This window comes from Lepisma saccharinum, chromosome 9 (assembly GCF_977018435.1).
Source record: "Lepisma saccharinum chromosome 9, izLepSacc3.1, whole genome shotgun sequence".
NCBI classification, from domain to species: domain Eukaryota; kingdom Metazoa; phylum Arthropoda; class Insecta; order Zygentoma; family Lepismatidae; genus Lepisma; species Lepisma saccharinum.
In genome coordinates, this window is record NC_139237.1 from 68,364,047 (window position 1) to 68,388,972 (window position 24,926).

General features: G+C 41.2%; 27 non-coding genes across 27 annotated transcripts; all 27 read left to right on the forward strand.

The window, feature by feature from the left end:
- Nucleotides 1-53: 53 nt before the first annotated feature.
- On the forward strand, nucleotides 54-127 carry TRNAI-AAU (transfer RNA isoleucine (anticodon AAU)). The gene has a single exon. It is a non-coding gene; the product is annotated as a tRNA-Ile (tRNA).
- A 497-nt stretch (nucleotides 128-624) lies between these two features.
- Nucleotides 625-698, forward strand: TRNAI-AAU (transfer RNA isoleucine (anticodon AAU)). The gene has a single exon. It is a non-coding gene; the product is annotated as a tRNA-Ile (tRNA).
- Nucleotides 699-1,126: 428 nt separating this feature from the next.
- Nucleotides 1,127-1,200, forward strand: TRNAI-AAU (transfer RNA isoleucine (anticodon AAU)). Its single transcript has one exon. It is a non-coding gene; the product is annotated as a tRNA-Ile (tRNA).
- Nucleotides 1,201-1,351: 151 nt separating this feature from the next.
- On the forward strand, nucleotides 1,352-1,425 carry TRNAI-AAU (transfer RNA isoleucine (anticodon AAU)). The gene has a single exon. It is a non-coding gene; the product is annotated as a tRNA-Ile (tRNA).
- Nucleotides 1,426-1,872: 447 nt separating this feature from the next.
- Nucleotides 1,873-1,946, forward strand: TRNAI-AAU (transfer RNA isoleucine (anticodon AAU)). The gene has a single exon. It is a non-coding gene; the product is annotated as a tRNA-Ile (tRNA).
- Nucleotides 1,947-2,374: 428 nt separating this feature from the next.
- On the forward strand, nucleotides 2,375-2,448 carry TRNAI-AAU (transfer RNA isoleucine (anticodon AAU)). The gene has a single exon. It is a non-coding gene; the product is annotated as a tRNA-Ile (tRNA).
- A 151-nt stretch (nucleotides 2,449-2,599) lies between these two features.
- On the forward strand, nucleotides 2,600-2,673 carry TRNAI-AAU (transfer RNA isoleucine (anticodon AAU)). Its single transcript has one exon. It is a non-coding gene; the product is annotated as a tRNA-Ile (tRNA).
- Nucleotides 2,674-3,120: 447 nt separating this feature from the next.
- Nucleotides 3,121-3,195, forward strand: TRNAI-AAU (transfer RNA isoleucine (anticodon AAU)). Its single transcript has one exon. It is a non-coding gene; the product is annotated as a tRNA-Ile (tRNA).
- Nucleotides 3,196-3,621: 426 nt separating this feature from the next.
- Nucleotides 3,622-3,695, forward strand: TRNAI-AAU (transfer RNA isoleucine (anticodon AAU)). The gene has a single exon. It is a non-coding gene; the product is annotated as a tRNA-Ile (tRNA).
- A 151-nt stretch (nucleotides 3,696-3,846) lies between these two features.
- TRNAI-AAU (transfer RNA isoleucine (anticodon AAU)) lies at nucleotides 3,847-3,920 on the forward strand. Its single transcript has one exon. It is a non-coding gene; the product is annotated as a tRNA-Ile (tRNA).
- Nucleotides 3,921-4,367: 447 nt separating this feature from the next.
- Nucleotides 4,368-4,441, forward strand: TRNAI-AAU (transfer RNA isoleucine (anticodon AAU)). Its single transcript has one exon. It is a non-coding gene; the product is annotated as a tRNA-Ile (tRNA).
- Nucleotides 4,442-5,094: 653 nt separating this feature from the next.
- TRNAI-AAU (transfer RNA isoleucine (anticodon AAU)) lies at nucleotides 5,095-5,168 on the forward strand. Its single transcript has one exon. It is a non-coding gene; the product is annotated as a tRNA-Ile (tRNA).
- A 447-nt stretch (nucleotides 5,169-5,615) lies between these two features.
- On the forward strand, nucleotides 5,616-5,689 carry TRNAI-AAU (transfer RNA isoleucine (anticodon AAU)). The gene has a single exon. It is a non-coding gene; the product is annotated as a tRNA-Ile (tRNA).
- A 428-nt stretch (nucleotides 5,690-6,117) lies between these two features.
- Nucleotides 6,118-6,191, forward strand: TRNAI-AAU (transfer RNA isoleucine (anticodon AAU)). The gene has a single exon. It is a non-coding gene; the product is annotated as a tRNA-Ile (tRNA).
- A 496-nt stretch (nucleotides 6,192-6,687) lies between these two features.
- TRNAI-AAU (transfer RNA isoleucine (anticodon AAU)) lies at nucleotides 6,688-6,761 on the forward strand. The gene has a single exon. It is a non-coding gene; the product is annotated as a tRNA-Ile (tRNA).
- A 428-nt stretch (nucleotides 6,762-7,189) lies between these two features.
- Nucleotides 7,190-7,263, forward strand: TRNAI-AAU (transfer RNA isoleucine (anticodon AAU)). The gene has a single exon. It is a non-coding gene; the product is annotated as a tRNA-Ile (tRNA).
- A 496-nt stretch (nucleotides 7,264-7,759) lies between these two features.
- Nucleotides 7,760-7,833, forward strand: TRNAI-AAU (transfer RNA isoleucine (anticodon AAU)). Its single transcript has one exon. It is a non-coding gene; the product is annotated as a tRNA-Ile (tRNA).
- Nucleotides 7,834-8,260: 427 nt separating this feature from the next.
- TRNAI-AAU (transfer RNA isoleucine (anticodon AAU)) lies at nucleotides 8,261-8,334 on the forward strand. Its single transcript has one exon. It is a non-coding gene; the product is annotated as a tRNA-Ile (tRNA).
- A 151-nt stretch (nucleotides 8,335-8,485) lies between these two features.
- Nucleotides 8,486-8,559, forward strand: TRNAI-AAU (transfer RNA isoleucine (anticodon AAU)). Its single transcript has one exon. It is a non-coding gene; the product is annotated as a tRNA-Ile (tRNA).
- Nucleotides 8,560-9,055: 496 nt separating this feature from the next.
- Nucleotides 9,056-9,129, forward strand: TRNAI-AAU (transfer RNA isoleucine (anticodon AAU)). Its single transcript has one exon. It is a non-coding gene; the product is annotated as a tRNA-Ile (tRNA).
- A 428-nt stretch (nucleotides 9,130-9,557) lies between these two features.
- TRNAI-AAU (transfer RNA isoleucine (anticodon AAU)) lies at nucleotides 9,558-9,631 on the forward strand. The gene has a single exon. It is a non-coding gene; the product is annotated as a tRNA-Ile (tRNA).
- A 151-nt stretch (nucleotides 9,632-9,782) lies between these two features.
- On the forward strand, nucleotides 9,783-9,856 carry TRNAI-AAU (transfer RNA isoleucine (anticodon AAU)). The gene has a single exon. It is a non-coding gene; the product is annotated as a tRNA-Ile (tRNA).
- A 447-nt stretch (nucleotides 9,857-10,303) lies between these two features.
- On the forward strand, nucleotides 10,304-10,378 carry TRNAI-AAU (transfer RNA isoleucine (anticodon AAU)). Its single transcript has one exon. It is a non-coding gene; the product is annotated as a tRNA-Ile (tRNA).
- Nucleotides 10,379-10,804: 426 nt separating this feature from the next.
- TRNAI-AAU (transfer RNA isoleucine (anticodon AAU)) lies at nucleotides 10,805-10,878 on the forward strand. The gene has a single exon. It is a non-coding gene; the product is annotated as a tRNA-Ile (tRNA).
- Nucleotides 10,879-11,029: 151 nt separating this feature from the next.
- Nucleotides 11,030-11,103, forward strand: TRNAI-AAU (transfer RNA isoleucine (anticodon AAU)). The gene has a single exon. It is a non-coding gene; the product is annotated as a tRNA-Ile (tRNA).
- A 998-nt stretch (nucleotides 11,104-12,101) lies between these two features.
- TRNAI-AAU (transfer RNA isoleucine (anticodon AAU)) lies at nucleotides 12,102-12,175 on the forward strand. The gene has a single exon. It is a non-coding gene; the product is annotated as a tRNA-Ile (tRNA).
- Nucleotides 12,176-12,326: 151 nt separating this feature from the next.
- Nucleotides 12,327-12,400, forward strand: TRNAI-AAU (transfer RNA isoleucine (anticodon AAU)). Its single transcript has one exon. It is a non-coding gene; the product is annotated as a tRNA-Ile (tRNA).
- Nucleotides 12,401-24,926: the final 12,526 nt, after the last annotated feature.

Consider the following 24,926-nt stretch of genomic DNA (forward strand, 5'->3'; position numbering starts at 1 on the left):
CTGTATCATATCCAAGTTACACAATGGAGACGGGTATGTCAAGGTACTCACTTGGCCGGTTAGCTCAGCTGGTTAGAGCGTCGTGCTAATAACGCGAATGTCGTGGGTTCGATCCCCACATTGGCCATAAGTTTTTGTGAATATATAGAGAACTGATTCTTTCTCTGAACGCCTGATGTAAAGGAGATACCCAGAACCCATCGAAACTTGAATAGGGGATTGATCTCCTTTGAAGGAATACTCATGTCACCGTCAAAGAGGTTCAACAACAATTTCAACTCGTGTTGCCAATAGGTTACATTTATTTAAAATGTATTGATTCTTAACTCAACAAGTGTGTGGCTTTTCATTCAGGATTGTGTGTAACTCCATTTTACTGATATTTCCATCGTCACATTCCTTTCCCATTGACGTAGAAGAAACTAGTCAAGTTTCAGAAAAGTGGCATTGCTATTGCTGGTGCTTACTATTCAAGAAACCCTTTTTCAACACAAACGATTTTACGATGGATGATATCATTTGGAGAAAATTTCGCATTACAGAGTATTTTTTGGAGTGACTTCATTATCAAAAACTGCTTCAATTCACATCGTTAATTTTGTTTCTAATTTCTCTTCGTGTAATGGCCGGTTAGCTCAGCTGGTTAGAGCGTCGTGCTAATAACGCGAATGTCGTGGGTTCGATCCCCACACTGGCCAGGTTCATCAATCTTATATTTTTCGATATGTTGGATGTTCAATGTAAAAATAATGGTACGAAGTTCTGTATCATATCCAAGTTACACAATGGAGATATTACTGGTATTTTTAAGAAGAGAAAGTTAATCGTTAGAGCGTTTCTTATGCGTTATCCTGGATATGTCTTTTTGATACAACTCTCTGAAATTACAGGATTTTTTTAATTTCCGTCAAGAAAACGTAAAATTATTTCTGTAATGTTTTTTTTTTCTGATCCGGACTTTTGCATGACATGGTGATAAAGGGATGTCAATAAATAAAAGATCGTTGGCAAACTCCACATGACAGTGATATTCTCGGGAGCACTGTGGAATCATATCGACAAACTACGGGGGAAGTTGATTGATTGAAGTTATTTGCACAAGACGGGTATGTCAAGGCACTCACTTGGCCGGTTAGCTCAGCTGGTTAGAACGTCGTGCTAATAACGCGAATGTCGTGGGTTCTATCCCCACACTCGCCAGGTTCCTAAATCTTATGTTTTCCGATATGTTGATTCACTCCATATGACAGTGATATTCTCGGGACCACTGTGGAATCATATCAACAAAATACGGTGGAAGTTGATTAATTGAAGTTATTTGCACAAGACGGGTATGTCAAGGCACTCGCTTGGCCGGTTAGCTCAGCTTGTTAGAGCGTCGTGCTAATAACGCGAATGTCGTGGGTTCGATCCCCACACTGGCCATAAGTTTTTGTGAATATATTGAGAACTGATTCTTTCTCTGAAAGCCTAATGTAAAGGAGAAACCCAGATCCGATCGAAATTTGCTTGAACAACAATTTCAACTCGTGTTGCCAATAGGTTACATTTATTTAAAATGTATCGATTCTTAACTCAACAAGTGTGTGTCTTTTTATCCAGGATTGTGTGAAACTCCATTTTACTGATATTTCCATCGTCACATTCTTTTCCCATTGACGTGGAGAAAATTAGTCAAGTTTCATAAAAGTGGCATTGCTATTGCTGGTGGTTACTATTCAAGAAACCCTCTTTCAACACAAACGATTTTACGATGGATGATATCATTTGGAGAAAATTTCGCATTACAGAGTATTTTTTGGAGTGACTTCATTATCAAAAACTGCTTCCATTCACATCGTTAATTTTGTTTCTAATTTCTCTTCGTGTAATGGCCGGTTAGCTCAGCTGGTTAGAGCGTCGTGCTAATAACGCGAATGTCGTGGGTTCGATCCCCACACTAGCCAGGTTCATCAATCTTATATTTTTCGATATGTTGGATGTTCAATGTAAAAATAATGGTACGAAGTTCTGTATCATATCCAAGTTACACAATGGAGATATTACTGGTATTTTTAAGAAGAGAAAGTTAATCGTTAGAGCGTTTCTTATGCGTTATCCTGGATATGTCTTTTTGATACAACTCTCTGAAATTACAGGATTTTTTTAATTTCCGTCAAGAAAACGTAAAATTATTTCTGTAATGTTTTTTTTTTCTGATCCGGACTTTTGCATGACATGGTGATAAAGGGATGTCAATAAATAAAAGATCGTTGGCACACTCCACATGACAGTGATATTCTCGGGAGCACTGTGGAATCATATCGACAAACTACGGGGGAAGTTGATTGATTGAAGTTATTTGCACAAGACGGGTATGTCAAGGCACTCACTTGGCCGGTTAGCTCAGCTGGTTAGAACGTCGTGCTAATAACGCGAATGTCGTGGGTTCTATCCCCACACTGGCCAGGTTCCTAAATCTTAAGTTTTCCGATATGTTGATTCACTCCATATGACAGTGATATTCTCGGGAGCACTGTGGAATCATATCAACAAACTACGGTGGAAGTTGATTAATTGAAGTTATTTGCACAAGACGGGTATGTCAAGGCACTCGCTTGGCCGGTTAGCTCAGCTTGTTAGAGCGTCGTGCTAATAACGCAAATGTCGTGGGTTCGATCCCCACACTGGCCATAAGTTTTTGTGAATATATAGAGAACTGATTCTTTCTCTGAAAGCCTAATGTAAAGGAGAAACCCAGATCCGTTCGAAATTTGCTTGAACAACAATTTCAACTCGTGTTGCCAATAGGTTACATTTATTTAAAATGTATCGATTCTTAACTCAACAAGTGTGTGGCTTTTTATCCAGGATTGTGTGAAACTCCATTTTACTGATATTTCCATCGTCACATTCTTTTCCCATTGACGTGGAGAAAATTAGTCAAGTTTCATAAAAGTGGCATTGCTATTGCTGGTGGTTACTATTCAAGAAACCCTCTTTCAACACAAACGATTTCACGATGCATGATACGATTTGGAGACAATTTCGTATTACAGAGTATTTTTTGGAGTGACTTCATTATCAAAAACTGCTTCAATTCACATCGTTAATTTTGTTTCTAATTTCTGTTCGTGTAATTGCCGGTTAGTTCAGCTGGTTAGAGCGTCGTGCTAATAACGCGAATGTCGTGGGTTCGATCCCCACACTGGACAGATTCATTAATCTTATATTTTTCGATATGTTGGATGTGCAATGTAAAAATAATGGTACGAAGTTCTGTATCATATCCAAGTTACACAATGGAGATATTACTGGTATTTTTAAGAAGAGAAAGTTAATCGTTAGAGCGTTTCTTATGCGTTATCCTGGATATGTCTTCTTGATACAACTCGCTGAAATTGCAGGAAATTTTGACTTCCGTCAAGAAAACGTAAAATTATTTCTGTAATGTTTTTTTTTTCTGATCCGGACTTTTGCATGACATGGTGATAAAGGGATGTCAATAAATAAAAGATCGTTGGCAAACTCCACATGACAGTGATATTCTCGGGAGCACTGTGGAATCATATCGAGAAACTACGGGGGAAGTTGATTGATTGAAGTTATTTGCACAAGACGGGTATGTCAAGGCACTCACTTGGCCGGTTAGCTCAGCTGGTTAGAACGTCGTGCTAATAACGCGAATGTCGTGGGTTCTATCCCCACACTCGCCAGGTTCCTAAATCTTATGTTTTCCGATATGTTGATTCACTCCATATGACAGTGATATTCTCGGGAGCACTGTGGAATCATATCAACAAACTACGGTGGAAGTTGATTAATTGAAGTTATTTGCACAAGACGGGTATGTCAAGGCACTCGCTTGGCCGGTTAGCTCAGCTTGTTAGAGCGTCGTGCTAATAACGCGAATGTCGTGGGTTCGATCCCCACACTGGCCATAAGTTTTTGTGAATATATAGAGAACTGATTCTTTCTCTGAAAGCCTAATGTAAAGGAGAAACCCAGATCCGATCGAAATTTGCTTGAACAACAATTTCAACTCGTGTTGCCAATAGGTTACATTTATTTAAAATGTATCGATTCTTAACTCAACAAGTGTGTGGCTTTTTATCCAGGATTGTGTGAAACTCCATTTTACTGATATTTCCATCGTCACATTCTTTTCCCATTGACGTGGAGAAAATTAGTCAAGTTTCATAAAAGTGGCATTGCTATTGCTGGTGGTTACTATTCAAGAAACCCTCTTTCAACACAAACGATTTTACGATGGATGATATCATTTGGAGAAAATTTCGCATTACAGAGTATTTTTTGGAGTGACTTCATTATCAAAAACTGCTTCCATTCACATCGTTAATTTTGTTTCTAATTTCTCTTCGTGTAATGGCCGGTTAGCTCAGCTGGTTAGAGCGTCGTGCTAATAACGCGAATGTCGTGGGTTCGATCCCCACACTGGCCAGGTTCATCAATCTTATATTTTTCGATATGTTGGATGTTCAATGTAAAAATAATGGTACGAAGTTCTGTATCATATCCAAGTTATACAATGGAGATATTACTGGTATTTTTAAGAAGAGAAAGTTAATCGTTAGAGCGTTTCTTATGCGTTATCCTGGATATGTCTTTTTGATACAACTCTCTGAAATTACAGGATTTTTTTAATTTCCGTCAAGAAAACGTAAAATTATTTCTGTAATGTTTTTTTTTTCTGATCCGGACTTTTGCATGACATGGTGATAAAGGGATGTCAATAAATAAAAGATCGTTGGCACACTCCACATGACAGTGATATTCTCGGGAGCACTGTGGAATCATATCGACAAACTACGGGGGAAGTTGATTGATTGAAGTTATTTGCACAAGACGGGTATGTCAAGGCACTCACTTGGCCGGTTAGCTCAGCTGGTTAGAACGTCGTGCTAATAACGCGAATGTCGTGGGTTTTATCCCCACACTCGCCAGGTTCCTAAATCTTATGTTTTCCGATATGTTGATTCACTCCATATGACAGTGATATTCTCGGGAGCACTGTGGAATCATATCAACAAACTACGGTGGAAGTTGATTAATTGAAGTTATTTGCACAAGACGGGTATGTCAAGGCACTCGCTTGGCCGGTTAGCTCAGCTTGTTAGAGCGTCGTGCTAATAACGCAAATGTCGTGGGTTCGATCCCCACACTGGCCATAAGTTTTTGTGAATATATAGAGAACTGATTCTTTCTCTGAAAGCCTAATGTAAAGGAGAAACCCAGATCCGTTCGAAATTTGCTTGAACAACAATTTCAACTCGTGTTGCCAATAGGTTACATTTATTTAAAATGTATCGATTCTTAACTCAACAAGTGTGTGGCTTTTTATCCAGGATTGTGTGAAACTCCATTTTACTGATATTTCCATCGTCACATTCTTTTCCCATTGACGTAGAAGAAACTAGTCAAGTTTCAGAAAAGTGGCATTGCTATTGCTGGTGCTTACTATTCAAGAAACCCTTTTTCAACACAAACGATTTTACGATGGATGATATCATTTGGAGAAAATTTCGTATTACAGAGTATTTTTTGGAGTGACTTCATTATCAAAAACTCCTTCAATTCACATCGTTAATTTTGTTTCTAATTTCTCTTCGTGTAATGGCCGGTTAGATCAACTGGTTAGAGCGTCGTGCTAATAACGCGAATGTCGTGGGTTCGATCCCCACACTGGCCAGGTTCATAAATTTTATATTTTTCGATATGTTGGATGTTCAATGTAAAAATAATGGTACGAAGTTCTGTATCATATCCAAGTTACACAATGGAGATATTACTGGTATTTTTAAGAAGAGAAAGTTAATCGTTAGAGCGTTTCTTATGCGTTATCCTGGATATGTCTTCTTGATACAACTCTCTGAAATTACAGGATTTTTTTAACTTCCGTCAAGAAAACGTAAAATTATTTCTGTAATGTTTTTTTTTTCTGATCCGGACTTTTGCATGACATGGTGATAAAGGGATGTCAATAAATAAAAGATCGTTGGTACACTCCACATGACAGTGATATTCTCGGGAGCACTGTGGAATCATATCGACAAACTACGGGTTAAGTTGATTGATTGAATTTATTTGCACAAGACGGGTATGTCAAGGCACTCACTTGGCCGGTTAGCTCAGCTGGTTAGAGAGTCGTGCTAATAACGCGAATGTCGTGGGTTTGATCCCCACACTGGCCATAAGTTTTTGTGTATATATAGAGAACTGATTCTTTCTCTGAACGCCTGATGTAAAGGAGATACCCAGAACCCATCGAAACTTGAATAGGGGATTGATCTCCTTTGAAGGAATACTCATGTCACCGTCAAGAGGTTCAACAACAATTTCAACTCGTGTTGCCAATAGGTTACATTTATTTAAAATGTATCGATTCTTAACTCAACAAGTGTGTGGCTTTTTATTCAGGATTGTGTGTAACTCCATTTTACTGATATTTCCATCGTCACATTCTTTTCCCATTGACGTAGAAGAAACTAGTCAAGTTTCAGAAAAGTGGCATTGCTATTGCTGGTGCTTACTATTCAAGAAACCCTTTTTCAACACAAACGATTTTACGATGGATGATATCATTTGGAGAAAATTTCGTATTACAGAGTATTTTTTGGAGTGACTTCATTATCAAAAACTGCTTCAATTCACATCGTTAATTTTGTTTCTAATTTCTCTTCGTGTAATGGCCGGTTAGATCAACTGGTTAGAGCGTCGTGCTAATAACGCGAATGTCGTGGGTTCGATCCCCACACTGGCCAGGTTCATAAATTTTATATTTTTCGATATGTTGGATGTTCAATGTAAAAATAATGGTACGAAGTTCTGTATCATATCCAAGTTACACAATGGAGATATTACTGGTATTTTTAAGAAGAGAAAGTTAATCGTTAGAGCGTTTCTTATGCGTTATCCTGGATATGTCTTCTTGATACAACTCTCTGAAATTACAGGATTTTTTTAACTTCCGTCAAGAAAACGTAAAATTATTTCTGTAATGTTTTTTTTTTCTGATCCGGACTTTTGCATGACATGGTGATAAAGGGATGTCAATAAATAAAAGATCGTTGGTACACTCCACATGACAGTGATATTCTCGGGAGCACTGTGGAATCATATCGACAAACTACGGGTTAAGTTGATTGATTGAATTTATTTGCACAAGACGGGTATGTCAAGGCACTCACTTGGCCGGTTAGCTCAGCTGGTTAGAGAGTCGTGCTAATAACGCGAATGTCGTGGGTTCGATCCCCACACTGGCCATAAGTTTTTGTGTATATATAGAGAACTGATTCTTTCTCTGAACGCCTGATGTAAAGGAGATACCCAGAACCCATCGAAACTTGAATAGGGGATTGATCTCCTTTGAAGGAATACTCATGTCACCGTCAAGAGGTTCAACAACAATTTCAACTCGTGTTGCCAATAGGTTACATTTATTTAAAATGTATCGATTCTTAACTCAACAAGTGTGTGGCTTTTTATTCAGGATTGTGTGTAACTCCATTTTACTGATATTTCCATCGTCACATTCTTTTCCCATTGACGTAGAAGAAACTAGTCAAGTTTCAGAAAAGTGGCATTGCTATTGCTGGTGCTTACTATTCAAGAAACCCTTTTTCAACACAAACGATTTTACGATGGATGATATCATTTGGAGAAAATTTCGTATTACAGAGTATTTTTTGGAGTGACTTCATTATCAAAAACTGCTTCAATTCACATCGTTAATTTTGTTTCTAATTTCTCTTCGTGTAATGGCCGGTTAGATCAACTGGTTAGAGCGTCGTGCTAATAACGCGAATGTCGTGGGTTCGATCCCCACACTGGCCAGGTTCATAAATTTTATATTTTTCGATATGTTGGATGTTCAATGTAAAAATAATGGTACGAAGTTCTGTATCATATCCAAGTTACACAATGGAGATATTACTGGTATTTTTAAGAAGAGAAAGTTAATCGTTAGAGCGTTTCTTATGCGTTATCCTGGATATGTCTTCTTGATACAACTCTCTGAAATTACAGGATTTTTTAACTTCCGTCAAGAAAACGTAAAATTATTTCTGTAATGTTTTTTTTTTCTGATCCGGACTTTTGCATGACATGGTGATAAAGGGATGTCAATAAATAAAAGATCGTTGGTACACTCCACATGACAGGGATATTCTCGGGAGCACTGTGGAATCATATCGACAAACTACGGGGGAAGTTGATTGATTGAAGTTATTTGCACAAGACGGGTATGTCAAGGCACTCACTTGGCCGGTTAGCTCAGCTGGTTAGAACGTCGTGCTAATAACGCGAATGTCGTGGGTTCTATCCCCACACTGGCCAGGTTCCTAAATCTTATGTTTTCCGATATGTTGATTCACTCCATATGACAGTGATATTCTCGGGAGCACTGTGGAATCATATCAACAAAGTACGGTGGAAGTTGATTAATTGAAATTATTTGCACAAGACGGGTATGTCAAGGCACTCGCTTGGCCGGTTAGCTCAGCTGGTTAGAGCGTCGTGCTAATAACGCGAATGTTGTGGGTTCGATCCCCACACTGGCCATAAGTTTTTGTGAATATATAGAGAACTGATTCTTTCTCTGAACGCCTGATGTAAAGGAGATACCCAGAACCCATCGAAACTTGAATAGGGGATTGATCTCCTTTGAAGGAATACTCATGTCACCGTCAAGAGGTTCAACAACAATTTCAACTCGTGTTGCCAATAGGTTACATTTATTTAAAATGTATCGATTCTTAACTCAACAAGTGTGTGGCTTTTTATTCAGGATTGTGTGTAACTCCATTTTATTGATATTTCCATCGTCACATTCCTTTCCCATTGACGTAGAAGAAACTAGTCAAGTTTCAGAAAAGTGGCATTGCTATTGCTGGTGCTTACTATTCAAGAAACCCTTTTTCAACACAAACGATTTTACGATGGATGATATCATTTGGAGAAAATTTCGCATTACAGAGTATTTTTTGGAGTGACTTCATTATCAAAAACTGCTTCAATTCACATCGTTAATTTTGTTTCTAATTTCTCTTCGTGTAATGGCCGGTTAGCTCAGCTGGTTAGAGCGTCGTGCTAATAACGCGAATGTCGTGGGTTCGATCCCCACACTGGCCAGGTTCATCAATCTTATATTTTTCGATATTTTGGAATGTGCAATGTAAAAATAATGGTACGAAGTTCTGTATCATATCCAAGTTACACAATGGAGATATTACTGGTATTTTTAAGAAGAGAAAGTTAATCGTTAGAGCGTTTCTTTTGCGTTATCCTGGATATGTGTTTTTGATACAACTCTCTGAAATTACAGGATTTTTTTAATTTCCGTCAAGAAAACGTAAAATTATTTCTGTAATGTTTTTTTTTCTGATCCGGACTTTTGCATGACATGGTGATAAAGGGATGTCAATAAATAAAAGATCGTTGGCACACTCCACATGACAGTGATATTCTCGGGAGCACTGTGGAATCATATCGACAAACTACGGGGGAAGTTGATTGATTGAAGTTATTTGCACAAGACGGGTATGTCAAGGCACTCACTTGGCCGGTTAGCTCAGCTGGTTAGAACGTCGTGCTAATAACGCGAATGTCGTGGGTTCTATCCCCACACTGGCCAGGTTCCTAAATCTTATGTTTTCCGATATGTTGATTCACTCCATATGACAGTGATATTCTCGGGAGCACTGTGGAATCATATCAACAAACTACGGTGGAAGTTGATTAATTGAAGTTATTTGCACAAGACGGGTATGTCAAGGCACTCGCTTGGCCGGTTAGCTCAGCTTGTTAGAGCGTCGTGCTAATAACGCAAATGTCGTGGGTTCGATCCCCACACTGGCCATAAGTTTTTGTGAATATATAGAGAACTGATTCTTTCTCTGAAAGCCTAATGTAAAGGAGAAACCCAGATCCGTTCGAAATTTGCTTGAACAACAATTTCAACTCGTGTTGCCAATAGGTTACATTTATTTAAAATGTATCGATTCTTAACTCAACAAGTGTGTGGCTTTTTATCCAGGATTGTGTGAAACTCCATTTTACTGATATTTCCATCGTCACATTCTTTTCCCATTGACGTGGAGAAAATTAGTCAAGTTTCATAAAAGTGGCATTGCTATTGCTGGTGGTTACTATTCAAGAAACCCTCTTTCAACACAAACGATTTCACGATGGATGATACGATTTGGAGACAATTTCGTATTACAGAGTATTTTTTGGAGTGACTTCATTATCAAAAACTGCTTCAATTCACATCGTTAATTTTGTTTCTAATTTCTGTTCGTGTAATTGCCGGTTAGTTCAGCTGGTTAGAGCGTCGTGCTAATAACGCGAATGTCGTGGGTTCGATCCCCACACTGGACAGATTCATTAATCTTATATTTTTCGATATGTTGGATGTGCAATGTAAAAATAATGGTACGAAGTTCTGTATCATATCCAAGTTACACAATGGAGATATTACTGGTATTTTTAAGAAGAGAAAGTTAATCGTTAGAGCGTTTCTTATGCGTTATCCTGGATATGTCTTCTTGATACAACTCGCTGAAATTACAGGAAATTTTGACTTCCGTCAAGAAAACGTAAAATTATTTCTGTAATGTTTTTTTTTTCTGATCCGAACTTTTGCATGACATGGTGATAAAGGGATGTCAATAAATAAAAGATCGTTGGCAAACTCCACATGACAGTGATATTCTCGGGAGCACTGTGGAATCATATCGACAAACTACGGGGGAAGTTGATTGATTGAAGTTATTTGCACAAGACGGGTATGTCAAGGCACTCACTTGGCCGGTTAGCTCAGCTGGTTAGAACGTCGTGCTAATAACGCGAATGTCGTGGGTTCTATCCCCACACTCGCCAGGTTCCTAAATCTTATGTTTTCCGATATGTTGATTCACTCCATATGACAGTGATATTCTCGGGAGCACTGTGGAATCATATCAACAAACTACGGTGGAAGTTGATTAATTGAAGTTATTTGCACAAGACGGGTATGTCAAGGCACTCGCTTGGCCGGTTAGCTCAGCTTGTTAGAGCGTCGTGCTAATAACGCGAATGTCGTGGGTTCGATCCCCACACTGGCCATAAGTTTTTGTGAATATATAGAGAACTGATTCTTTCTCTGAACGCCTGATGTAAAGGAGATACCCAGAACCCATCGAAACTTGAATAGGGGATTGATCTCCTTTGAAGGAATACTCATGTCACCGTCAAGAGGTTCAACAACAATTTCAACTCGTGTTGCCAATAGGTTACATTTATTTAAAATGTATCGATTCTTAACTCAACAAGTGTGTGGCTTTTTATTCAGGATTGTGTGTAACTCCATTTTACTGATATTTCCATCGTCACATTCTTTTCCCATTGACGTAGAAGAAACTAGTCAAGTTTCAGAAAAGTGTCATTGCTATTGCTGGTGCTTACTATTCAAGAAACCCTTTTTCAACACAAACGATTTTACGATGGATGATATCATTTGGAGAAAATTTCGTATTACAGTGTATTTTTTGGAGTGACTTCATTATCAAAAACTGCTTCAATTCACATCGTTAATTTTGTTTCTAATTTCTCTTCGTGTAATGGCCGGTTAGATCAACTGGTTAGAGGGTCGTGCTAATAACGCGAATGTCGTGGGTTCCATCCCCACACTGGCCAGGTTCATAAATTTTATATTTTTCGATATGTTGGATGTTCAATGTAAAAATAATGGTACGAAGTTCTGTATCATATCCAAGTTACACAATGGAGATATTACTGGTATTTTTAAGAAGAGAAAGTTAATCGTTAGAGCGTTTCTTATGCGTTATCCTGGATATGTCTTCTTGATACAACTCTCTGAAATTACAGGATTTTTTTAACTTCCGTGAAGAAAACGTAAAATTATTTCTGTAATGTTTTTTTTTTCTGATCCGGACTTTTGCATGACATGGTGATAAAGGGATGTCAATAAATAAAAGATCGTTGGTACACTCCACATGACAGTGATATTCTCGGGAGCACTGTGGAATCATATCGACAAACTACGGGGGAAGTTGATTGATTGAAGTTATTTGCACAAGACGGGTATGTCAAGGCACTCACTTGGCCGGTTAGCTCAGCTGGTTAGAACGTCGTGCTAATAACGCGAATGTCGTGGGTTCTATCCCCACACTGGCCAGGTTCCTAAATCTTATGTTTTCCGATATGTTGATTCACTCCATATGACAGTGATATTCTCGGGAGCACTGTGGAATCATATCAACAAACTACGGTGGAAGTTGATTAATTGAAGTTATTTGCACAAGACGGGTATGTCAAGGCACTCGCTTGGCCGGTTAGCTCAGCTGGTTAGAGCGTCGTGCTAATAACGCGAATGTCGTGGGTTCGATCCCCACACTGGCCATAAGTTTTTGTGAATATATAGAGAACTGATTCTTTCTCTGAACGCCTGATGTAAAGGAGATACCCAGAACCCATCGAAACTTGAATAGGGGATTGATCTCCTTTGAAGGAATACTCATGTCACCGTCAAGAGGTTCAACAACAATTTCAACTCGTGTTGCCAATAGGTTACATTTATTTAAAATGTATCGATTCTTAACTCAACAAGTGTGTGGCTTTTTATTCAGGATTGTGTGTAACTCCATTTTATTGATATTTCCATCGTCACATTCCTTTCCCATTGACGTAGAAGAAACTAGTCAAGTTTCAGAAAAGTGGCATTGCTATTGCTGGTGAGTAGAGTAAATATGTACTTCTGACCGCAACTTTGATTTCTTGACCAAACGACCACAAAAAGTTAAAAAACTCACTTTCTCTCCCCGTTCCGCGCCTCATTTATTGCGCTGACGACGTTTCACGGGGGCAAAAAGGCAGTGATGAGTGAAAGATGAGCTCTCGTTCTCTCATCCTCCTCATCTTTCTCATCTTTCTCGTTGTTCTCTCATTCTCTTTTTATTCTCCTCTCATCCTCTTATATTTTTTTTTATTCTCTCATTTTTTTATTCTCTTATTTTCTTATTTTTTGAAAGATGAGTGCATCTTATCGTAATTTTCCAAGTCTGGGACCAAATGTTTATATATCGTGACCTACGTAAACCTCTCCTCTCATTCTCTCATTCTCTCATTCTCTTATTTTTTGAAAGATGAGTGCACTTTATCGTAATTTTCCAAGTTTGGGACCAAATGTTTATATATTGTGACCTACGTAAACCTCTTCTCTTATCCTCTTATTCTCTCATCCTCTTATTCTCTCAATCTCTCAATCTCTCATTCTCTCATTCTCTCTACCTTTAGAATATTGTCGTCAACATTTTAGAGAGATGAAGTTGGAGTGCTGGAATCAACGGGGCCAAATGTTTATATATATCGTGATCTTCGTAAACCTCTTCTCTCATCCTCTTATTCTCTCAATCTCTCAATCTCTCATTCTCTCATTCTCTCTACCTTTAGAATATTGTCGTCAACATTTTAGAGAGATGAAGTTGGAGTGCTGGAATCAACGGGGCCAAATGTTTATATATATCGTGATCTTCGTAAACCTCTTCTCTCGGGGAGGGAACGATGTACCACACACACACACACACACACACACACACACACACACACACACACACACACACACACACACACACACACACACACACACACACACACACACACACACACACACACACACACACACACACACACACACACACACACACACACACACACACACACACACACACACACACACACACACACGCGCGCGCGTATGCCTCTTATTATTTTCCGTATTGTAACGCAAACAAACAAACAAAATAATAATTGTTGTTTTTTAGAATACCTGGCCCCTAACCCGCCAGGGTGCGTGGTGCCCAACCAAAAATGTAAAAGTTTTCTAATGGCTGCGGTTATAGATTACCGCACCTCTGTAGAGTTTCACGTGTTTTTTTTTTCCCCCAAACTTCCATGAAACCCTACAGAGGACCTCCGTAATGCATGCAACGTGTACTAACGACTTTAGTGTTATTTGATGTTGTGATATTTTTGGATATAGAGTTTTATTGTGAGATATAGATAAAAATAATTATGTTTATTATAATATTTTCTTGATGAAGATGGAGAATGTATGTGTGCGTGTTACAAATAAAGTTGCATGCTTTTTCTAGTGTGTGTGTATGTGTTTTTGACGTTTCGACAGCATCTGAAATGATAAAAAAGAAATTTTATTGTTAATTTTCATGTGTAAAAAAAAAACAACAAATTTTTTTTGTGCAAATTTTCTGATTGTCTCGTGCTATAGTGCAAAAAGACATTGTAACTAATCTGAACTAGTGAAATTCGTATTGTGCCATTGTAACTGATTGTGCTAGTGCAGAAAATTTCTTATTGTGCAAGAAAATAGATGTTAAAAACTTGTTAAAACTGCTCTGTGACCCTCTCATTCTTCACGTCGTAGGCGAAGGACTTCTCTGCAATCAGGATGACACTGCATAGGGTATCCTCGGGCAAGGCATCGTGGAACTCGCAGACGACCTTGATGTTGGTTCGATCGTTGACCACAACCTGCTTTCTCTTAGATGTGTTGATGACGGTCATGGGTCTCCGGGCTTTGAACTCGCTGGGCGTGTAGTACATGTCCACACTTCCCTCGGTCACGCGCTTGTAAGCCGAAAACGCTTCGTAAAGTTTGAGGTAATCGTTTTTGGTCACGTCGAGGTTGTAATTCTCGCGCGGGAACACTTCGTTGCGTCCATTTTTGAGATAAACATTCTTGATCTTGCAGTCGTCGAATTTGCTGGAATCTTTCTCCTGATTTTTGTCCCTCCCGGTCTGAAAGAGCACTACGACGAAATCTGGCATGTCGAACTGTATGTTGTTGAACTGCGTCGTCACGTCGAATTCCATGTGACTTCCCGATGCTACCTTCTGCACGCACTGGTAACCGTGAAAGTGAATCGGCACCTGCGGACTTTTCAAGATCTCCGCTTTGTACTTGAGGGCGTAGTTTGTTTCGTATTCCACCACCGGCATTCTCAATTCCATGCTCCGAATGACGCACTTGGCTGCTTCGGGTAGAGTGTTGGCTATCGGCGTGGTGCCGTCCGGACCCAAAGTAGCGTATCGCATCAGTGCATCGTTGTCGTTGGCTGCTCTTCGAAACGTGACTCTCAGTCCTCCCTTCCACATGATCTCCTTGTAGTCCGAGAAGAAACCAGGCAGCAGACGCATGGGAAAGAGCACCGTGTGACTTTTCGTCGATATTTTGGTCCCCGCTTCGAATCCTCCCGCCTGGTAGTACGCTGCGTCCGTTTTGGATAATTTTAACGTTCCCACTGCCGTCGACGTGATGCCTGGATAATCTATTCTGTCGATGACGGTGTTATGTTTCCTCACCTCCACCTGCGAGAACAGGTGAGGCACGAAGTTGTCCACGAGTATCAAGTTTGCTGCTGCGGGAAACGCGTCTTCGCTTTCTTTCTTCACCACGTCGAATTGAAGGTAGAGGTCTGCTCTGTGAGGATGAATAAACCCATCGCCTACGTCAACGTCGTATTCGATCTCCCTGTTCGCTTCGTTCAGATTGGCGAACGTGCGACGGTTGGGAGGGAAAGATTGCAATTCGTAACTTTCGATTTGCTCCATTTCACTATGTGTGTTATTTATTATACGTTGATCTCCACGATGGCCGTCGTAGTGGCACCTGCGAAATCCACCACGTCTCCTTTCTCGTTCGTCACCACCAACTCTATGTCGTCTATGCGGTTGCGACATACTGGAAAATAGATCGGCGAAGAGGGCGTGTAGATGATCGGTTCCATGAACTCGGAACTTGGTTTGAAAGTGGCTATGATTCCCGTTTGTTTGTGACTTCCTAACAATCCGTCCGAAGATTTCGTGATCATGCCTTCGGCCACGTTGCAGTGTACGTTCAGAGTCTCTATGGCCAAGAATTTAGGAATATTGACTGCCGTGTGCTTAATGCCAGCTTCGAGTTTTGTGTTGTTCTCGAAACCTAAAAGTTCTCCTATGGTGCCCAGGTCCACAGTCTCCGTCGCGGATAGGATTTCCACTGTGTGCGTGACCGAATTTTGAGAAAGATACGTGCCTTTGGGTAACTGAGCTTGCAAAGTAGAAAGATTGTATTGGCCTGGTGTGACGACGATGTGTTCGCTTCCTACGCTAATTTTGTTGTTGTGCTGCGTAACATTAGGTATGAGGTACATGCTGTAGAATGCACGCAGAGCCACGGATTTAGGATAGACAATGTCGTCGTGCAGCGTGAGTTTCAAGATTGAAGATTCACTCGTGAGATGGAACACGCCCATCCTAGTGATGCTGTTTGAGGTTCCACAATGCTTTCTGGAAATCCTCGATCGTAGGGTTATTTATTTTAGAGAGAAACGCGAGCACGGAGAGGCAGAGATGACCGCAGTTCACGTCTCCGAAATTTTGAATGCGTTCGTCGTTGTAGTATATGGAGGTTTTGTTTGTTTTCAGATAATGAACTAAATTTGTAGGTGGAACACCTCCGAAAGAATCGAAAACGAATGCTTTATCATCATTTTTGTGGTAACATATCCAATGCGTGCCTGGATTTTCTTGACCGTCCAAGTTGACTACTCCGCATTCTCTTCTTTTAACGCTTGAAGGTAACGAGTCGGACATGAAAACTCCTCTGAAGTGTTTGATTTGTAACGGTTCGATCAGAGATTCAATATCTCGGTTGGTGAGTGCTTCTGTTTCTTTTTTTTAAACTTTCTCATCACGCCCTTCCCCTTCTTCTCCATGGCCAGGTTGTGACGTTTCTGTTCTTCCAATTCCGCCTTGTTCTTCTTTGAGTCGATGACGGTTTTCGCGATGGCGGCACTTCCGCCGGCCAAACTTCCAACGGCCCCCAATGCTGCCAGGATGGCCGGGATGCTGAATATGAAACCTCCGATCTTTTGCTGTTTCCGCGAACGTTGCAACCGTCTCAATTGAGGTGTGCTGAGCAGCAACTTCATTCCATGTCCTTTCGACAAGCAAGAACGTTTCTTCTCGCGTTGTTTCTTGGTGAGTAACCCATCGAGGGCACCTAGATTTTTAAGATTGGAGTATGGTATCTGGTACACAACACCCTTGGGCTTCATGTTGATGCTCTATGCGTTATTTTCGCAGTATGTTATTTATATATATTCTGAGATTTTTTCTTGTGTAGTTTTTTACGGTATGTTATTTATATATTTTCAAGGCCTCGCAGTCGCTACACAAATTCTATTACGTGCTTTGTTTTCTTGCCAAGAAGTTCCTTTGTCCCCTTGTACACGATTCGAGTTTTGTTCTCGATTAAAATAGATAGCTTCTCGTCGGATAACATGTTAGCGTATCGATCTGGTAAAAATAGACTGTATTGTGCGTTGAGCAACAGGCGTACCTTGGGACCATACTGGGTAGAAACGATTGAACCGGAAGTTATCGTGTAAGGTTTGTCGACTTCCAATTCCCGAATTTTTACATACTCGACTGACAAATTTAGCATTTGTTTTAATGCTTGGAGATCACTTATTTTTTCAGTTGTCATATTGAAGAAGAGAAATTTTCAGTGTGTGTGTTAGGGAAATTTAATTGTTTTTTTTTCACCATGTGTGTTATTTATATATACCGAAGATTATATTTTTCACGATGTGCGTTATTTATATATCAAGTTTTTTTGATGCGTATATATTATTATTTTTTAACAGAGGAAGAAAGTCCGTGCTTCGGAAAACGCGATGATGTGCGTAATGATATCTTCCTTCTCCTGCATAGACTTGTACCAATCATCAGTATACCGTCTTCTTCCCTGCATCGCCTCGTGCAGTTCCTCCGACCTCTCGTTTAATTTCTCCCCTGCAGCCGAAAGCAGAATGTTGAGATCACTGCACCTCAGGCCGCTGATCTCCCGAAGATGGTCCTTGAGAACCATTTCACAAGGGATGCGAAATTCCGGCGTTGTTCTTGCCATGATTAGAAGTTTATTAACATCTCCGTTAACTACCTTTTTGAATATTTTAGATAGTAGTTCGTGCGGCAAATCAGTTATACGAGACATGTTTATTTTTTTACTGTATGTTATTTATATACCCCACCCCAATTTTTGTTTCGTGTTCATGGCGATGGTGGTACCCAGTGCGGCGACCCGTTCACCCAACGATGCGTCTCTGCTGACGAATCTTTCGAAAGCTGCGTGCTCTAACTTTCTGTCTGCTTCGTGACGTGCATTCAGATCCGTCTGCGTGGTGTTGTAGGCGATGTCGTGATCTTTGCATGCTGCGTCCAACGGATTCACACCCTTGTCTCCTCTCTCCAATCTTTTCTCGAGTTTGGTACCCGGTCCGCAGTACTGGTAGCCAGGTAGATGCATCTCGAAAGGTAACTTGTTGATGATGTCGTTTACGAGTCCCTTTCCTTCGGCCACGTTCCAAAATTTCGGAGGCAGCGTGTTGATGATTTTGATGAGGTAACCTATGCCCTTGTCGTCGTTCACGATGAAGTTGGAAAGTTTCGTGCTGATCATGTCCACGATGCCAATCTTCTCGTTGTAGAAATTACGGTTGCCTGCATTTTCTTCGCCGGCTATCACCAACAATCGGTCCACGAGCTTCCTCACGTCGTCCACCCAAACGAATTCTTTGGGTAACGTGTTGTAGCGTTTGACCCCGCTGCCTGTTTTGACCTGGTTCCAAATCGGTTTGATGAGATTCCTGTACTTCTCGCCGCTGCTTGATTTCACCCTATTCTGCGAGGCGTCGTTGTTCTGGTACAAGGCATCCGTCATGATCAGAATTTCCTTGTAACTCTGGTAATCTTCGTCAGTGTAATCTTTCGGCTGCTTTTTGGCAACGAGTTCCCACAGTCCCACCGTACCCGGATACCTGTTCCAACTATCCTTGTCGCCTAAATTGACTTTAATGTCGTTGCCTTCGATGGTCACCTTCGATTTCCCAATCTTCCACACCACACCGCCGCCTTCGCTGGTTTCCATGCTGGGATACAATCCGAACACTTCATCCTTGTCGAATTTCCCCGTGCTCAGGTAGTCTCGTGCCAAAGGTCCCAACTCGATTTTATCCGAAGACGTGCTACCTATAGCTCGACGTCGTGCCGGTACATCCTTCAGTTCGAACGGCGTCGAAGGAATGCTTGAAATAGGCGTGGGTACAGCGTAACTTTTAGCTGCGAGCGGTACGAGTTCATTAATCAAATTTTTATTTTGTTCCGTGACACTTTTAATTTCTTTACCTAGACCGCTGATGGCATCGATCACAGGTTGATCCTGACGTTTTTTCTCTTCGTAGAATCCACGATTCTCGGATTTCCAACCTTTGAAGCGTTTCGCAAGGTAATTGCGAAGCTTGAGATTTTCGTCTTCGATTTTTCGTTTCGTCATGACGTTATTTATATACGTCGTTTCTCACAACGTTGCAACGTTTAGAAAGTCGTTGATTTTGTTTCTGTATTTTCCATCGTTGGGTTTTCTCGTCATGTCGATCGTCACAAATCCGAAATCGTCACCGTTCCAGCAAGTAGAGCAGCCTTCCGAAAATTGATTGTAGTTCATGTCTCCGCCTACGTAGTCATCGTACACATGCTTGAGGTTGGTGTGATCTTGACGAAACAAACATATGAAATTAGCGTTGTCGCGTACTAACTGTTTTGGAATTTTGGAAAACGTTTGAGCTAGGTAGAAGCAGTCCATTCCTTTGTGACGGCCTTGCGTGAAAAAGTTGCGAATTTCATTTTGATTTTCCAGGATGGCGTCGTCGAACACAACGACTGAATTTTCACGACAATCGTCGAGTGGTTTTATTTCCGAGGCGAACGTTGCAATGTCCAGACCATCGTACAGTTTCATCAGTTGCTGGTATTTGGATTGCTCTAAACTTTTCGAGAACACGTACAGGTGCCTGTTCTTCCAATCTAACCAATTCGGTGCAAGGAGAAAATTGTCCACGAGCAGTGTCGTTTTTCCACACCCCGAAGGTCCTACGATCAGACAGCGGATGCTGTCGGGGAGCAACTCGCCGTTTTTTTTCTTCGTTTGACTTTCCGAATTAGGTAAACGTTTCACAACATTCCACGTACTCATAGAATCACTTCGTTTGAATCGATCCAACTTGTTTCCGGAAGTCCCAGCCATTTCACCAAAAGTTTGTTGCCTCTCTTGCGCAAAACTTTTTCGATAAGGTACGTGTCAGGGTATTTAGTTTTAGAGAGTTCCTCCTCGTAGAAGCGCCCCAATAAAATTTCACCGCCACTGTCTTTTATTATATACGTGTGACGGTTCCCAGGTAGAACTCGAACCACGGTAAAAAGTTCAGTACTCCAGTTTCGTGTAAAACCCCTGTCGAACGTTCGCTTCAATTTACTGACCCTCACCTGTTCTCCAATTTTGTATTTAGCTTTTTTTGTCGTGGGCGTGTACTTTGGACAGTAAACGCTAGAAATTAAATGTTGCTCGTCAGACCTGGTAACGTCAGCTGGCTTCATGCCTATCGTTGCGTGCCGTGTGTGATTATAGTCGTTAACAAGTTCCGGAAGAATGATGACCCACTTGTAGCTTCCCTGAAGCGTGAAACGTGACCACATGCGCGATTTCAGAGTGCGATTGAATCTTTCCACAATGCTGGCCTTGACGTCACTGAAGGTCGAGTAATGATGAACGTTGTGTTTCCGAATAAACTTTTGGAATACGGCATTGTAAAATTCCTTCCCTTTGTCCGTGTGCAGAAACCGAGGTCGTCTGCCGCCGCTTTCGCGAAAAATTGTCTTGAATGCTTCCGTGACGCACGTTCCTGTTTTCGCCTTCAAAGGTAGAGCCCATGCGAATTTCGAAAATGTGTCTATGACGGTGAGGAGGTACTTGTTGCCATTGTTCAATTTATGCACGTTTTTTAACTTGCCGCTACTCATTTCGACGAGGTCGCTTTCCCAGAGGTCGTCGATTCCCTTGGTTACCACAGCCAAACGTTCGTAGTTGCGGCGTGCAGGTTTATGTAATTCTTGGACGATGGCTTGCCTAGACATTTTTTATTATTTTTAGAGATTACGTTTCAAAAGAAGCATAAGCGTGATGGGATTCAAAGAGGGTGGCACTTCGCTCGTGTTTTGAATGATCAGCTTATCGCCGGCACTCACGTCGAAAACAGTAAGATCTTCGTCTTCGTGTATTTCATATATGTTGCGCGTTTCGTTCCAACGCGCCAGAGGAATGTTTCCTGCTTTCTGGACACCACGATTCGATATCAAAGTCATGGTGGGAACGCTAGCTTTTCTGCCGTGAGACCAGTACGAAAATTCGTTTATCTGAATCGTGCCATCGAGGAGAAACTTGTAGTACGGATGATAAGGATGTAGCATGTACAGTTTGTTACCTTCGACGAAGGTGGAGATTCTCTGTTGATTGGGAACGCTGTTGATTTCGATGGCTTGCAGAGAATGCAGTTTAGCGAATTTAGTATCGATGCTAACGAGGTTGCTGTGAAGCTGACCCAGTGTGTTTTGTACGGGCACCAAATGCTCGACTATGGTATCCGTTACGGTAGAAAATGACGGTTTGATTTTCACTTCCACGTTCAACTGCTTGTAGCTTTCGTTGAGTTCTTGCAACTTGGCACCGAAAGAGGCCAGCGTCGATTCCTGCGTTGATTCCAGCACTCCAACTTGATCTCTGATGTTGACCACAATGTTCTGAAGGTTCTCGATTTGATTCAATTTCGAGCTCTTCTCGGTAAGATCGTTCACGATGATTCGCATCTCTGTAAACTGCGTGTGAAGGTCGGCGACGCTCTGCGAAGTGGGCAGCGTCGACACCAGCGAAGCAAGTTCGTCTCGAATCTGTTCCACGTTCGCTGTTTCCGTTTCCAGTCGTTTCAGCATACGTGATATGTTCCTTTTCAAAGCGTGTAATTCTTTGGAGGTGGGGAGATTGGCCACTTTACTCTCGAGATCGCTCAATGAACTTTTGATGTCACTCGAATCGGATAGTGCCGTCACCGCCGTTTTCAATTTTTCCAAATCTTCACTTGAAGGCACGCTCGTTCGTAACGATTCCAAGTCACCCTGTATGTTGTCCAGTACGTGATGAAAATGAGCGAGATTCGTTTCGACGTTCAAATTTTCTAAATATTCGATCTTCTGCTGAACAGTGCTCAACGTGTCTTGAATGCTCGTCAACACACTTGCTTCAGCGTGAATATTTTTAATTTCTTCGTTGATCAATTCCAAGGACGCCTGAAGCGTAGCGATGGTGGTTTGAATGTGTTCGAAATCTTGATAAGCCTCCAGTTGAATTTTTATGTTCGCGACGCTTTTACCGATGACCTGCAGTTCGTCCGACGATGGTAGGTTCGTCATTGTATCTTCCAAAGTCTGCAACTTGGATTTGATTTCTCCCAACGTGCCAGTGAATTCTTCTTGTAATTTAGAAACAACGACCTGCAAGCGTTCTATATCAATATCGTTCACGACGGTTTGAAGTTCAGAGAAATTCTTTTCTATTGCGGAAGTTCGCTCTTCGATTTCGAGTTTCAATTTTTCCAAATCTTCATTTTTCGATTGAAATTGCTGTAATTTGGCCAAATCATTTTGAAGCGAATCCATGCTCAACTGTATATTTTGAATGTTGTCGTAAGAAGGTACGTCAACATAATTTTTTATCAGTGTTTTCAGTTCGGAATCGATTTTCAGAATGGGATCGAGACATTGCGTTTGGAGCGTAGCGATCTCAGACTCTAAACTTTTGTTTAAGGTCTCCTGCAAAGCGATCAAATCGGTCCTCAACTTCTTAACTCGAACGTCCAGCATGAGAATCTCTTCTGCATGGTCTACACGCTTAGTGTTGCCGAAAATGTCGTTAGGCATTTTGGTTAACGGTTATTTATAATAGGATAGACGATTCGTAATTCTACGAAGAGAGGAATAAGTTTGTTGTAATCTCCTAGGAGTTCCACGTAAAGATAATCTCCTGCAGACACATCGTACGACATGTTAGAAAGTAGCTTGTCGTGCTTCATTCGAAAAATGTTCTTGCCGGTAGAAATTTTGATTTCGCCTGCGTTTTCCGGATTCACGGTGATTTGAAGTTTCCCGTCGATCGGAATTTCATAGAAATGTAAATTGTTATTAAAAACATAAAACATCTTGCCCACATCGTTATTTATTTCCGTCCAAATGCTGTTGAGGTGAATGATTAACAAACCGCTGAGTTTAGATAACACGGAAGGTAAGAGGTTATTGGAATTTGGTGCTGCAGTGTCCATGTTGCTTTGTTTGCGAAAACCAAAGAGATTCATTGTTCTTGTTAGTTATTTAACACATCGTGCTTTTTTGCTATTCTTCAAAACATACGCAGGAAGAGAATGAAAGAGGGAGCCCTCGGGCGATGAAAAGTTGCAACCTGTTATTATGTTGTTAAGCCCGCTCAAACCGAGGCTCATTAAATTCAACTCTTATTTTTCATCGCCCGAGGGCTCCCTCTTTTATTCTTTTCCTCCGTCTGCCATTCTTCTTCAAAAACACAGCGGACTTCATGACTATGGGGTTACGGTTAACACACGTCACATTTATCGCTTTTATTGTAGTGCCCCCACTCTCGCGTGTGGATTTGACAATCGAGAACGCGTAACTTGTTGTCTCTGCCATCCAATGCGACCTTGGTTACGCGCGTCGTGTACAAATCATGCAATTTACTTGCAATGCGATGATCGGTGCTAAGTTGCCTTTTACCATGAAAAAGGCATTCTTTGTAGTTTTGCATGCTAAATTTGCTGGTACTTATTTTTCCTACCCCCTTCGCCTTCTTGATCTCTTTTTCTTCTGTAATCTTTACACAGTACATTTTGGCACGAAGCCCCGCAAATTCCCTGCTGTAATTACCAGCCGCTTCATCTTTGAACTTTCCAATCGTCATTTTGTTTTCTGCCGAATGTAAGTGATGGCCTGATGGTAAGTTGCTAAAATCAAACAGATGCTTCATCTTAGTCAGATCATGTTCGAGGCTTGGTGTTTGGATTAGAAAAATGAAGCTATCCGTGTCAATGTAACATATTTGGATGTTATCTCCATAAAAAGGTTGAAACTGACCGTAGTACGATTGGTACATGTGCAATTTTGATAGTTCAAGGACGGTGGCACCTATGGCAATCGGCTTGTTGAGCATCACTTGCTTCTTGTTCCTCTCAACAAATACTAGATTCTCGTCGAAAATAGTGAAGTTTTTGAAGTAGGGTGACGCGACGATCTTCTCAAATTTCTTTTCGTCCGTGACCAACGTTGCGTCGATGTAATTACGCACGTTCTCCATCGTCTTGCCGTAGATGGCGTTATTGAACAGTTTGTACAGATCCTTGTCTGCAGGCGATGTCGATTGCGCTCTGCGGCGCGTGTTCTCGGCTATGTACGGTTCGAGCCACTTGCTCTGTCGGAACTTCAATCCTCTATGAACTTTCTTCAACTGCAAGCCGTGACTTATGTAAAATTGGAGGAGTCGGTAGTGCAGAACGTAATTCCGCTTGTTCTCCATGCTTAGTATGAGTTTTGGCTCCGATCCTCCAGGTGGCTTCTCCTTGGTGGGGGCCAGGGCCAATCCGTGATGTTTCTTGTGAAGCGTTTCGGGATAATCGAGATCCACTTCCAAGAAACAGCCCCATTCATTATCTTCCCTCCAGTTGAGAAAATCTTCGCAGGAGAGTTCCTCTTCGGTCATCCACCCGTAGTCGCTGATGGGAAGACACTGGGACATGGAGTGGCCGTACAGGTTGTTGACATCCCAGTAGACAATATAGGTGTTGGGCTTCGATGCATCGTAACCAGGCGTATGAGGATTGTTTGCTTGAGCATGGCGTCGGGGACATTGAACGATGCCACCCCGTATCGCACTCTCCATGAAAGCATACTGTTCCTTCTCTGCGATGAGGCCCAGT